At 38.0% G+C, this 13,735-nt stretch overlaps 1 protein-coding gene across 10 annotated transcripts in view; it reads left to right on the forward strand.

The window, feature by feature from the left end:
* The window catches only part of PLCB4 (phospholipase C beta 4), a 196,596-nt gene that overhangs the window by 38,905 nt on the left and 143,956 nt on the right, over window positions 1-13,735 (forward strand). The gene's annotated exons all lie outside the window — the stretch shown is intronic.

Genomic DNA, 13,735 nt, shown 5'->3' on the forward strand with positions numbered 1-13,735 from the left:
AAAAAATTGAAGCAAACCATCAGCAACTCTCCAGAGTATCTGCTCAGTTCCTTTTTTACTGTTAATGTCAGTCTGCCTCATAGAAACATTTCTTAACAATGGAACGTATGCTGTACATAGCAAAAAGGATCTCAAAGGTTTTATTTTTTTCTATGCCGCCAACCCTGGAGGTTAGACCAGTAATCCAGTAGGACAACACACTACAAGTGCTTAAAGAAGTGAAATTTTAAAATAAAAATATTATCTGCAAATATTCTTCTATATGGATATGTTTTTATATATATATATATATATATATATATATATATTTATAATGTATTTGTTTTTATATTAGAAATATGGAAATAGGTAAAATAGGTTTTATAATTGCAGGATTAACTTGGATATATAGTTGCACGCATGTGTATGTTGAGGTACCCTTCTATAATACAGAAAGAAAAGAAAAGAAAAAAAAACTTGGAGAAAAAGAAAGAACAAGGAAAACAAAGTAGTTGCTCAGTTTTAGTGCAAAGCTAGTTTGAGGAGAATGTCCTGAAAAAAAAAAAAATTGAGTGTTTTTGATAGTTTCAAGACCTAGGTCTCTGAGGATACTTAAGTCTTGAGATGTGCTCTCAGCATGGCATGTTCCGAATCCTGTCTCTCTGGAATCTGTAAGCTAAGCAATGTTCTGGCCTGAATAAGGCCTCTGGAAGCACTTTGTGGGTGCTGATGCTCCACAGCTTTATTTTTATGGGAAGTAAAGCACATCAGAACTCTGCTTGAGGAAAACGTAAAGATTGATGATACTATGATTCTAAGATTGCAGAAGACCACTATGATCATCTAGTCCAACCTGTCAATCCATCACCAATGTACCCACTAACCCACTTTACGGTGTGTGACATCTACCCTATTCTTGAAAACCTCCAGAGGCAGCAGCTCCACTACTTCCTTGGCAGCCTGTTCTGATGCCTTAATGCTCCTTCTCAGGAGCAATTTTTCCTAATTTCCAACCTTAGCCTTCTCTGGCGTAATTTGAGGCCATTCCCTCTAGTTCTATTGCTAGTTATGTGGGAGAGGAGGCTGACCCCCCTTTCCAGCAGTTGTTGAGAGTGATAAGGTCTCCTCTCTATCCTAACTCACCTTTCTACTGGTAGATTTCAACTCTACCATTTGTATTTATCAGAAGGCAACTAGAAAATAAGTAGTGAATTTTTCCTTCTTTCCTCAGTTTGTTTACTTTGTGCAGTAGAGAGTGCTCCGTGATTTACAGTTCCTCTTCTCTTGAGTAGTCTATCAGGCACGCCCCTGTTTCACTTGTGGTAGAGATCAATTTAAAAGGTTACTCAATCCCAGGAGAGAAAAGCATGTTTTAGAAAACAGGTAAATGAAATTGTAAAATGAAATAAATAGTTGGGTGAAACTAGGGAGAACACAGTAAGATGAAGTCCTTTAGCTTTGTTTATAACATACTTAGTACTTTCTTTTTGTGCCAAGTAAAAAGTTCAGTAATGCTGTGATTTTTACGTGGCTAAGATGCATTACACTTCTTGGTCTCAACCTAAACTGCATTGCAGTTAGATGAGAGGGTTCCTTCACAGGAGACAGGCGTAGACGATTTTGCTTTGGTCAGGGAACAGTAGTAAGTGATTGTTTTAGGGACAGGTCCACAAAACAGGGTTACTGTTTCCCCAGTAATAAGTTCTGGGAAGAGAGATTAACTGATATTTGTGCAATGAAGGAATGGTATTTAAATAGCTTCTGTTACCACTGTTAGCTTTAAACAAAGCTAAATACAAATGTGTGTGCCCTAACTGCTTCTCTCATTTTTCTGTTTTTATAAGCATGGTTTAAAGCTATGTAAAGAAGAAAAAGCAAGTATGGAAAGGAAGGGCACATTCTAGCACAGGAAGATGTTTTGATGTCTTAGCTACTACGCAACGATTTACTCCTGTACTCCATGAAGCTGGTTGTAAGGAATGGCTTGTTTCGAATTTTTTTTTTATTTTTTTTTTTCTCCACTGTTCAAGAAAAATATAGCTCAGACTTTCAGGGTTTTTTTCTTGGTGACCTGCAACATTCTTTGTTTCTGTTTTTATGTAAAACTAAAGGATAGGAGGTGTGTGGTTTTAGTTTGTTTCTTCTTTTTGCTTCGCAGAGCTTAAGCTTTAGAAAGGAGGAAGACATGCCAGTGTTACTAAAGTATAATCTTCTATTTTGGTTTGGGAACTTAGCAAAGGCAAATCATGGAAAAAATGTCTTGGAAGTATGAATAGTAGCTGCTCTGCATTATTGAAGTATTGCTTTGTACTATGTAACTCAAGTACATGCTTAAGGAAATAAAGTGTCAGCAACTTTATGGAGAGAAAAATCTGTAAGCATACTTGTAAACATATATATTCATTTTTCAGTCTCCATACACATGTATGGCAAACCAGATTAAGTTTAACAGTATTTGTGTTTGTTTCCTTTAAATGTATTTTAAATTCTGTGCAAAATTTCCTTCTTCTGAGTCTTATTTTCGTTTGAATGGAGTTAATACATTTTCTTGCATTTAAAAAAAACCCTTGTCTTTCTTGTTAGCATGCTGATAACTGTTGACCTTTTTGATTCTTTAAGTGTAGTAGTGTACACATGAAACACTTCTGTCAAATTAGGATTTTAAAAGACAGCAGCTTTTAAACTGTATGATGGTGTGTGCAGCTGTATGCTTTCATTTCTTCTCAACTCTGATTCTTTTGCATCCATTGCAGCACAAATACTTTTTGAATATTTATTAGAGTATTGTTCATGTTTGTCAGGCGTATTTTCACCCTTGTTTGTAGGCTACTGGGAAAGAGTACCGAAAAAAGCCTTTCTCTGTAAATCTTCTCAGTGGAATTACTTCAGCTCAAGTTGATGACTGCTTTGTTTTCTTCTCTTACTGGAGCAGGGTTGTCTTTCCTGAGACATATTTTTAGTAATATTTTAAATGCGATAAATATATGCTAGTAAATTTCACTAGCAGCAAAAACTGGAAGTATTTTACCCAGAGGTTTTAGAATAGGTCTTTAAATGTGTTTTCTTGGGTTTGCTGTGTGTCATGCAACTTTATTTGTGGGACCTGTTTCATTAGTGGCACTGTGAACAACTGCTGTCATGAATTTGCTTTAGTGAAACAGAACTGTAATAACCTTAATGCGTGGAAAACTAACATGTCTCATTTTTGTGACTTCCACAGGCTTTGAGAAGGAACCTGTTCTTATGAATGTAGAGAAGTTTACTGTTAGTCAACGAAGAGCATTTATGAGCAGGTGTAATATGTAGCAGTTGTTGTCTGCTTAGGCTGAGCTAAGAGAGAGAATAGCTTTTCAAAGGCCAATCTGTGAGGAGCTTTGTCAAAAGACTATTGCAGGGTATGTTTTGTAGATGGTCTTGTTTTCTGATGTACTCTCCATAGGTATGATTCAGTTCCTATCTCTTTTTTGCCCTTTACCATAGACTTGACTTTCCTGGCTATTACTTTGTCTGGAATGCTCTCAGTGATGCTCCTCTGAGCTGTATGTGACATGAGCATCTGAAGCCAGTCCACCTTCCTCTGCCTTTATTCCGCTAAGTATACAGTGGTGTGGGGTTTTTGTTTGTATTTTGAGGGAAGGCTGTTTGTTTGTTTTTAATATCATAAAAGGCAGTTAGTGATAGATTGGGGTTTTTTCCACCTCTTTTTCTTTGCCTGCAGTGAAAGGATTTTCTTTGTGTTTTTATTTATTCCTTTTTTTAACAGTTTGTATCTCTAAGAGATAATGTTTGTAGTTGAAACTTTAGATGCAGTTAACTCTCCTCATAGTGTCAATAATCCTCTGAATAACTGGCACAATCTTTGTTGAGAAGCTCATGCAATTTCTGACTATAGACTTTTCCACAGAGGCATAGTGAGTCTTTGCTGTAGCTCAGGTCATTCAACCATTCCGTTTCAGTGATTAGCTCAGCCACTGAGAAACTGATTGAGAAATGGAAAGGAGTGTCTTGTTCTTCTGTGAATAAAAGTGAGAAGAGATCAATATCTGAAGTTTCAGAGGGCATAGTAAACAAAGCCATCTTGTTCTGTTCCTTTACTTCAAATAGTACTTTTCATTCTGTGAAGTCAATTAAGTTCAAAATATGAGTTAAAATCTCCTGCAAATTCAGTTTGCTTGCTGATATAAGATTGATTTGGATCGGTAGTTTCTGCTACCTTCTCAAAAATATAGAGGGGGAAAAAAAAGCACAAAAATTCTTTCTTCTAGTCTGAATTTAGTTGTGTGTGTTTTATAGAGAAGGTACTTTTTTGCATAGCAGACAACTACCACACTTCTGAAGGTTGACCTTTGCCTTTGGATTCACGTACTCCCCTATATATACTGAATGTATTTCTCACCTGCCTGTGGGGAAGAAGCTTTGTGCAAGCTATGGGCAAATTTGCTTTTGGTTAATCAAATTGTTTGGTGTCAGTAAGCAATTGTGACACAGAAGCAGAAGGTGCTTTTGAAATACGTTCCTCAAGAATCTGAGTCCCATGGAAAAGGAAGTTACTCCAACTGTTTGGGGTGTGTGTAATGGCAGGGAGATCTGAAGTAGGGTGACCAGCTAGGCAGTAGGCTGGGAATGCTGTACTGCTCTCTTATTTTCTTCTAATAGGGTTTCAAGTCTGTGGGTGTGCACAGCAGGCTGCTGTCATTCTGAACAAGGTCACTTTTTGCACTTCAACTACTTAACAGCAATTTTAGGATGAAATCATTTATCTTGCTGTAATGCTAAATTGCAGTTGCTTTTAGGAAGACACTTAGATAATTAAGATCATATTATTTAATCTTTATTTTTTTCCCTTAAAGATGAAAATGTTAGGCCAGATCTTCTTCTTATGCCAGTAATTTCAGTAAATAAATTAATAAAGTTTTCATCAGGCATGCATCCGTTCCTTCCTTATTTCACACCTGTCAAGGAAGATATTTATTCTAACTGTGCTCTCATATAATCGCTTTTTCCCCAGTATTCATTGAATAACAACAGCGGGCAGTATTCTACTCAGTTACAATCATGAAGTGTTCCACACGAGCTGATTTCTGTAGCTAACTTAGGTGGTGATTTTGAAGTAATTGTAAGGCCTTACTCTGTTGGCTGTTTTTGTTTTCATTGGACTTGTTTTATTGGGCAAGGAATTCTTCTCATCTCTGCTACCTTTGGTAAAATTGAGAAATAACTCATGATGCCAATGGCGTACAGTTGTACGTACATGAAAGCCCGGTTCATGCACTCTGGTGAGCCTTTGTATCTCTCCATCTGTTTTCGAACAATGAGCCTTTGGAGAAGAGCCAGACTGATACTGAGTAACAAGCATTTTGCAATGAGTAGCATTCTCAAGTACCCATTCTACCCTGATTATATTCTGTAGCTTGTTGGCCTTCTGGTGAAAGACATTATTGCTATTGATCTTGTTGTTTATTACCTATAGGAGAATAAAGTGCAGTTTTTGATGAAACAAAACTAGTTAATGTACAAAAATGAAAAGAAAAAAAACACCTCTGCAACACTCCTTATTGTAAAGGAAGGTGGGAAGTGACTTTCTGGCATTCGGTAAACTTAGGATGCAGGGGATGTTTCCAGATGCTTCTACTTACAATTAAAGCAGTGCAGTCTAAACTGGGATGTCTGCAATTGAAAAAGAAGAAAAGAAAAAAAAAAGACCATCAACAAAACAAAATAAAAAAGCAACAGCAGTATAGAAACTGGAGCAGTGAGAGTGAAAACAAAGAGGAAACAGTTGCAAGAGAATGTATTTAATATAGGTTAGATGAAGAATGAGTTGAGCAAAAAGAAAGAACTGTTACAATGTAGCGAGAAAAAAAACCCATTTTTTACATACGCAGCTGTGTAGATGTAGTAGTATTTTATAAGCTGTTTAGCTTTGTGGGTAGGATTTCACACCTAGCTTTGACTGCCTAAAGCAAGGCATCTTAGCTATTGGCTTGGCAGTTCCTAAGGTTGCAGAAGAGAATACGACACTTAGGGGAGTGATTCATCTGTCCCGGATTAGACAAATATCCCAGGATAGTGTATGACTTGTCCTCCGGAGGTGTCTGGCATTTTGCATTCATTAGAGAGTGCTGGACAGATAGCTTGTCTGTGGCACGCAGCTCTTGAGTTAGATGAGAGAAAGCCATGCTTCAGCCTCGTATTCTCTGTAAAGCTAACTGTGCAGTTAAGTTGATTTGTAGACCTTCCCTTTTGCGGTTACCACAAGTGCTCTTGTCCGAGGTTTACATATATTCATTTTTTCTTGTGTTTGTTATTGTTCTAGTTCAAGTAGTTGCTTTTCAAATTTGCACATGAATGTGTGCTAAAAATTACTTGACTTACACTCGCAGTATATAATCTGTTACCGCGTTTTGTTTAACATTCATTTCATATTATCATGTAAATTAACAGTGTGATTTGTGTAATTTGTATTTGTATAAAAGGAAAATGTTAGGCATTTGTTTTAATTTTAGAATAGCTGAAAAAGGCTGTGTTCTCTTCCCCAAGAAGAGCAGAGAAAACCTTTACTGAAAGCTTTTCCTAATGACAGTGTCCATCAGAATTCCATCTGAAACTATTTATTGTCTATGGTCTGCATAAATATTGTAAGAATAAAGGAAAAAAAAGATTTCTCTGCTATTTTCACCATAATGGATAAAAATTTTGATCACGCTTTTTTGATGAAAAAGATTGCATTTACTTACTGTTGATGAGAAAATGGTTCTAAAAGTTACAGAACAGCTACTAACTTTCAGCAGTAGCAGAGTAATCACTTTGGCTTTTCAGTAGTTTGTAGTCATGCATTGCTTAATGACCTTCATAGATGAAATTTTTTGAAGCTTCAAATATGAATAACATTTTTTCTATTATATGAAGCTCACATAAATGTTAAACAACACACATGTCCCTTGCACGCTTCTCTGCTCCTGAAGGGAGTCTTCTTTTCACTCCATTGTGCCAATGTCCAGGCAGCTGTGAGTGCATTGCCGTGAGTCCACAGAAGCCTTTATGCCTCAGGCAGTTGCAGGAACTGGGAGTCTCAGTTCTGCTCCATTCTGATGTTCAGTCTACACAGCTCCTTCATTTCTGTCCTGTCTTCTTCACCCTCCTGTGGCCTTTTCTACTTTATCCTTCCTATTTAGGATTGTGTCGTAGAACTCACAACAGGAATTAGAAGGCTGTATTACTACAGTTCAGTTGTATTTTCTTTCCTGCTCTCACTTTGCAGCATTGTGAAGAGCCTGGTCCATATCCTCTATCAGCATCGTATGTACTAACAGAGCAGCTGTCAACTTTTCCCCAAATCCATCCTTTCTCCAGGACAAACAAGCTGTCCTACAGCTTCTCTCTCCAAGGCCAGTGCTTCTCTCCCTGATCATTTCATGCTAGAACATCTTTGCTGAACTTACTCCAGTTTGTTGAAATTTTTCTTGCATTAGGGGTCTCAAAAACTGTGGTCTAACAAGTGCTGACAAAAATGGGACAATCATCTCCCTTGCCCTCTCAGCTGTGCTCCTATAAGTACAGCATTTACTGCTATTGGTTGATTTTCTTGCTGGGAAGAACACACTGCTTCATTGTGCTCTGCTTGCTGCCTGCTGCAAGGACCCCTGGATTTTTTCTGTGGAGCAGCTCCCCAGATGGCCAGTCCTCATCTCTTGTGGTGTTCTCTGCCATTACAGATCTTCCCATGTATGTGATTTGGCATTTGACCTTGGTGAATTGTGGGAGGTTCCTCTCACCTTGTCCTTCTGTCAAACTGGTTCTCCAAGTTTGGAGTTATCTGTGAACTTCTCAAGAGTGCTATCTGTGATCTTCTTTATGTCATTGACAAAGGTGTTAAATAGGGCAGCTCCCAGGATCCCATGGTACTTGTCAGCGGCCTCCAACTAGAGTGTAATCCCTTAGTCCCACTGCTGTCTACACCTAGCTACCTAGTTGTCTAGCCACCTACGCTTCTCAGGAGCTTAATAACATCCTCACTTGAATTCTCAGAGTATGCCAGCCTTTTCATCAGCTAATAAGCATTGCTTTTTCTTGGTTGTCCTAGCATTTACTTTGTACAGGCCTCCTTGTCTCATGGTGTGACTGCAGTCTTGGGTTTTCATCACTATGTTATATATGACGGAAATAAATTTAAGTTACAGATTATTTGCTGTTGTTTGTCCAGCCTTCCTGTTATGATGAGAGTATGGTACATGCATATATATTCTTTCCTTGCCTACATCCACAGCCTTCCCTCATTCTTCTAATAAACAGTTCATCTTGCCTTTCAACAAAGACCTTTGTCTCAACATATACCAAATATATTCCTATAAGAACAGAGTAAAACCAGTAACAATGCTTAGTGTTGATTCTCACTGATCTCTTAAAGCTATTAAATAACTAGTCTTTCATTCTTTTGTGACTGAAACGTGAATTGGAAAATGTTATTTGCATGTTGATAAGGTGCAGTATTTAGTTGCAGACTCCTAACAGATACAACTATAAGTGCACAAGGAAAGAAATGAATTACTGTCAATAACTATCACTCTAGCTGTATTTTCCTGTTGAAGGCAGGCTGTGCTCGTGACAAAAAGCTAAACTGGAAAGGAGTTCACTGTCTCTTGAAAGATGAGCAAGAAGATCTGCAGTTGTTTTTAGAGTTGCCTTTTTGTTGTTGTTTTTGTCTAATATTCTCATTTGTTTCCTTTAAACTTGAGAGACTATCCAAACTTAAATATTTAAGTTAAACTTATTAAGTAGAACATGAGGTACTCAGGTTTAGCTGTGATATGGTTGGAGTTGATATTGATTTCCTTAGCCATTCTATATCATACTCATCTGTCTAAATAAGGAAAATGGTACATGAACAGTGTGAGGGATTCGTTTTTTGCTGGGACCACATTTTGAGCTGTGAGGAAATGATACAAGGTATGTTGAGAGTTATATGAGGAAGGAAAGCTGTGTGCACTGCAGAGTGTGCTGGAGCCCTGGTGTCTGAATTGAATGGTGGAGAGATTGTTCTAATACAGCCCCACCTCCAAGCGGAGCAAAGTCTCATGCAGTAGGGATTGCCTTGATACTCTGATCATCCATTCTGGCATAAGCCAAAAGGAAATACCTAGATGAATTTCTCAGATAACATGAGGACATTAGCTCATAATAAAGCCTTTGTTTTTTGAAATCTGAGTTGGTTAGTGCTCTAACATTTTAGTGTGAGAATATAGTCCAAAAGGTTATTAGAAGTCCTTTGTGAGCAGCTGTTTCCCATGTGTTATTATGAGCCCTTGGTTAGAGAGGGGGGGAAAAAAGGTAATAGCCACAAAAGAAAAGTTTGTTAGCATCTATGTCTCACATGCAGAACTGACTTCCCTGTTGTGTTATAGTATTACCCCTTTTTCCTACAGGCCAAGTGTTTCAAGTCATTTTCTGGTGTTTATAGTTCTTGATGAGCTCAGGTTTTTGGGGCAAGATTTATTGGAGGCCCTTACAGTTATGTCCAGTGTTTAATACAGAAATGTTTCTGATATACTGTAGCTGTTAAGTTAAACTTTATTAGAAATATCAAACAGCTTTTCTTGTTAGAGAGCCTGAAGTTTAATTTAAGCAAGGTGCGTGGTCTTTTATATGTTTGTATGCATTGGCATAACAGGATTAATATATGTAACGTTCTGGCTTGATTTACTAGGATTGATGCCTGAGGGCTCTAAGTTATACAGATCTACATTTTGGATGGTACTAATTCTTAAAATGTTGCTTTCTAGCTCTAAAAGTAGAGGGCAACTAGTAATTAAAATCTCAAAACAGTCTCAGGAGATGGCAGTATTCCCTGGTGATAAAACGCAAAGGTAAAGTATGTTGTTCAAAGTTCAGTAGCCAAACATTGTCAGATTCGGTGTTCAGACTCCTGACTCCTCTTTCTAGGGTGATGTTCAAATCCATTTGGTGTTTCTAGAGCTTTGAAGTTTTCTGATGCTTGCTCTGGAAGGCAACTTTTTCATTTTGTTTGGCCTTTGCTGGATGAGATGATACTTGGGGGGAAAAACAGGGTATTTCACCATCTGTTTTTATTGTAAGATTCCAAAAGCATATGATAAAATCTGTACCATTAGTACTGTACAGGCTAACTTGAGGTGTGAGTGTGCACATTTCATAAGTCAATGTTTTCTGTTATTACTTTGCTCATAGATATCAAGAAAAAGTTTACAGTGCAATGTTTTCCATGGCAAGTATGGAGAGGTTCTGGTGGGAATGGGTCTTAATGAGACTGATATAGCATTGGCAGAAGAAGGAGGCAGGGCAGAGTTTGGAGTACTTCAGGAGCTGAGTCTGTTCAAGAGCTGCAGGTGAAAATGTCATTTTAAGAGAATTTGCTACACAGAGCTACTACAAATGGGTGTAAAAAAATAATTCCTCTGTTTCAGGTTGAATGATGTCAGACACTTTGATATCTCTGTTTAGGCACATGGTATCACACAGCATTTGAGGCTTTTTGGTTTGTGACATTTTTCCAAGTGAAGTGGGAGCACGTGTTCCTGTAGGAATTTCACCACTGGTGTGTGTTTCCTCTGGGAGTGATGGGGATGTCATGTTTTGTCCGGAAGGCAATCTGGAATGAATGCTGCCCTCATTGAGTTTCTTTCTGAATCCTTTGAGTTGAAGACTGTGGAAAAAAATCTGCTTTCTGTCAAAGGGCCTTATGAAAAGGAGGAAGATATTGAGTAACAAAATGTTGTGCAGCAAACTCACTGAAAAAGTCTGTATCTAGCTTGCTACTTATCTCAGAAGCCTTTCTGCAATCATCATCTCTGGAGTAGTCAGTGATAATTTATGTTGTCCTTTCAGTATAAAACATACGACACACTTGAGTTTTCTGACAGCTTTTCATTTAGTGCATCTAGGAAATGTAAATATTATCAGTCTTCAGGATACTATCAAATGTGATAAGCAAATATGAGTCATCTATTTTTTGATTTAATTTGAAAATAAAATAAATTTCAGGCATTTCCTTTAGCATTTGACTTGAGCTATTGTTAGGAGACGATCAGAGAAACAGTGAAGTCAGTACTTTCTGTTTTAGAGTTACTTATTACATTTTATGCACATCATTTTTATTAGAGTATATCAACAAGGTGGACTGGGAAACAAAGGACTGGCAAAAGGCACAAGGAAAGCTTTTATATAACTGCAGGCACAGTTTGTGTTGCCAAGTAAACACAAGATGCACAGTCCTCACTCAGAAACAAGTGGAACTACATCTACTCATAGCTTGCTTTCTTTTCAGAAGAAAAGATATGGTGGTAGCATCAGTGTGATAAAAACAGCTCTGAAGAAATCATTAAAGATAATGGAGTCAGGCAAAATTGAGTGTAATCAATTGAATACTTTTTCAATAGAAAAAATCCCAATTTTGATTGAAAATTTTAAACCAGCCTTGATAATAATTTTGATCAAAATCGAGATTTAGTGAGAAAGAAGCATTTCAAAAAGGAAGTGAGTTTTAGTGCTGGCTGCTGGCATTGGTTGATTTATTACCATTTCAAGGTAGTGTTGTCAATATTGCCGTTTTGGAGAGTGGAGAAGTGAAAAGGTACAGGGTGGAAAGATTTCATCATAGAGTGTGGGTGACGGCAATGGGAAGACATGGAGAAATAATGAGACAACAAGGACTTCTCTGGAAGATGTGACGGCTTGCTGTCACACCCCTTGAGCAAGGGTGTAACTCAGATTATTTTCTCTCTTGTGGAAAATGAAGGTAGGGAGAATATGGCAGATGATTTCCCACGTTGATGGAAGTATAAGGTAATGGGTTGTGTTCACTCTTTCTTTTGCAGCATTGGTCCCTGCCTCTTTCTGTTCTTTCCTCATTGGCTAAATCTCTTACGTTGAATCGATATGAAAAGCAGGGAACAAGAGGAGTTCTGCTGTCTGGATCTTTTGCTCCTGAACTCCTCTGCTCACTTGCACATTCCCATGTTCCATTGAATTATCTGCCTTTGTTCTTAGGTTAGAACTTGCTTTCCAGAAACAGTGGAAAGAGCTGTTTTCCTATTACAGAACAGAAGTTAATGGGGGCGGGCAATAGAGAACCTCTCCTGCTGGCTTCTTGGGACTTCTAATGTTCTTAATGTCTTGTCACTGAGCCTTGCTCATTCTGGAAGCTGGATAAATTGTCACTGACCTTGCTAAGTTTGAGCGTTGTATCCTTCCCTCTCTTTCAAAGGTGAGTTGTCCCTCCTTATGTGCTATGAACTGGTTTATGTTTGGGGGATCTTGTCTGTACAGAGTTTAAGTACCTCAGCTCCCAGACACTACTGCTCTTGCAGTAGCTTCAGCTTTGCAGGTTGTGTGTACATCATCTAACTTCAGAAATTAGTCATGTCTCCTCTACTTTTTCTTTCACCTTCCCACTGTACTTCCACAACCTCATGTTGTTTATTTTACCCATCCTGCTAAGAAACCCTTCTGCTCCAAGTTAAGGTAAGTCCTTCCCACTTTGCTGTCTACCTTCTTCATTTTTCTAGCCGAGGACCTTACTGCCTTAATATCAGCTTTTCTCACTCCACTGTTGTGCATTCCCACAGCCCTGTCCTGAGAATGTGGTTCCTGTCTCAAACTTGTGTAGTGCTGGAGGCAGAGGTAAACCAACTGGCTTTACAGAGTATAGCTGCCAACTTCATTTTTGCATGAGGTTGTAGCAAGAGCAGAGCAACTCTAGACTTTTGCTTATGTGCAGTATCTAGCTAGAGGTGCTGTCTCTGAGACTGACTGTAACATTTTCTATGTGGAAGTGAGGAGCAGCTTTTATTGATATTACCAGTGTGCCGCTTAGAAGGGTTTTATGTACCAAAACTTATCAAAACAGAGTATGATAATTTAAAAAGAAGAAAAAACAAGAATTCTTCCTAAACTTGCCTCAAATTAGTAGCGATACTTTCAGACTTCAGAATGATCCTAATCAATTTTCTTTTTCTTTCTTTTAAATAAGTGGGTGTGATTTTCTTGAAAAGGGAAAACTACTGAAATGTTTTTTAGATGATTGATGTAAGGGCTGCTCCAAAGCTGCTACTGAATACCTAAGACCGAGTGATTCCTCACACAAGAATACTTAACTAGACTGGGACTCAGAAACATCAGAAGCCCTTGTTTTCCAGCCCGGTACTCACTCATTTCATTAAGTTTAATAAAATGCTTCTTTAGCTATGGAGAGTTGGACTGAACTGTCAGTGACACCCTTACTAGTGCCTGTATTTTATTTAGAGACTGAATCAGGGTAGCATGAGCTGTTCTTAGTGATGTTTAGCTGTTTTTAGCTCTGTGAAGTCTGTGAACAGGTTAGATGGGTTGATAGTTAAGGAAGGACTTGGGGGTTGGTTGGTTGTTGGTTTTTTTTTTGTTGTTTGGTTGTTTGTTTGTTTCTTCTTAGTGAAAGATAGTAAATTTAGATCTCTTTATGTGGAAATAAATCCACGTACTGTTTACAGATATCCATTAAAGGTTCATATTTTAAAGAGAAAAATGGGGTCTGAGTACCCAGAAAGACTTAATTAAAAACACAATATGGAATTAATGCAGCCTATCTTCAGCTTTCCTGTGATCTTAGTAGCTATAAACAAGAGTCTCTGGCTGTCCATGCAAGCAGCTTTAGGTGTGTTCTGTGTGTTTTCAAAGTATTGACTGATTTGTTTTTGGATTATGTGTCCCTATATTCTCATGAGAGCTGTTCCCTTACTTGAGCTTG

The sequence above is a fragment of the Tympanuchus pallidicinctus genome, unplaced genomic scaffold, assembly GCF_026119805.1.
Source record: "Tympanuchus pallidicinctus isolate F22 unplaced genomic scaffold, pur_lepc_1.0 scaffold1, whole genome shotgun sequence".
Classification (NCBI taxonomy): domain Eukaryota; kingdom Metazoa; phylum Chordata; class Aves; order Galliformes; family Phasianidae; genus Tympanuchus; species Tympanuchus pallidicinctus.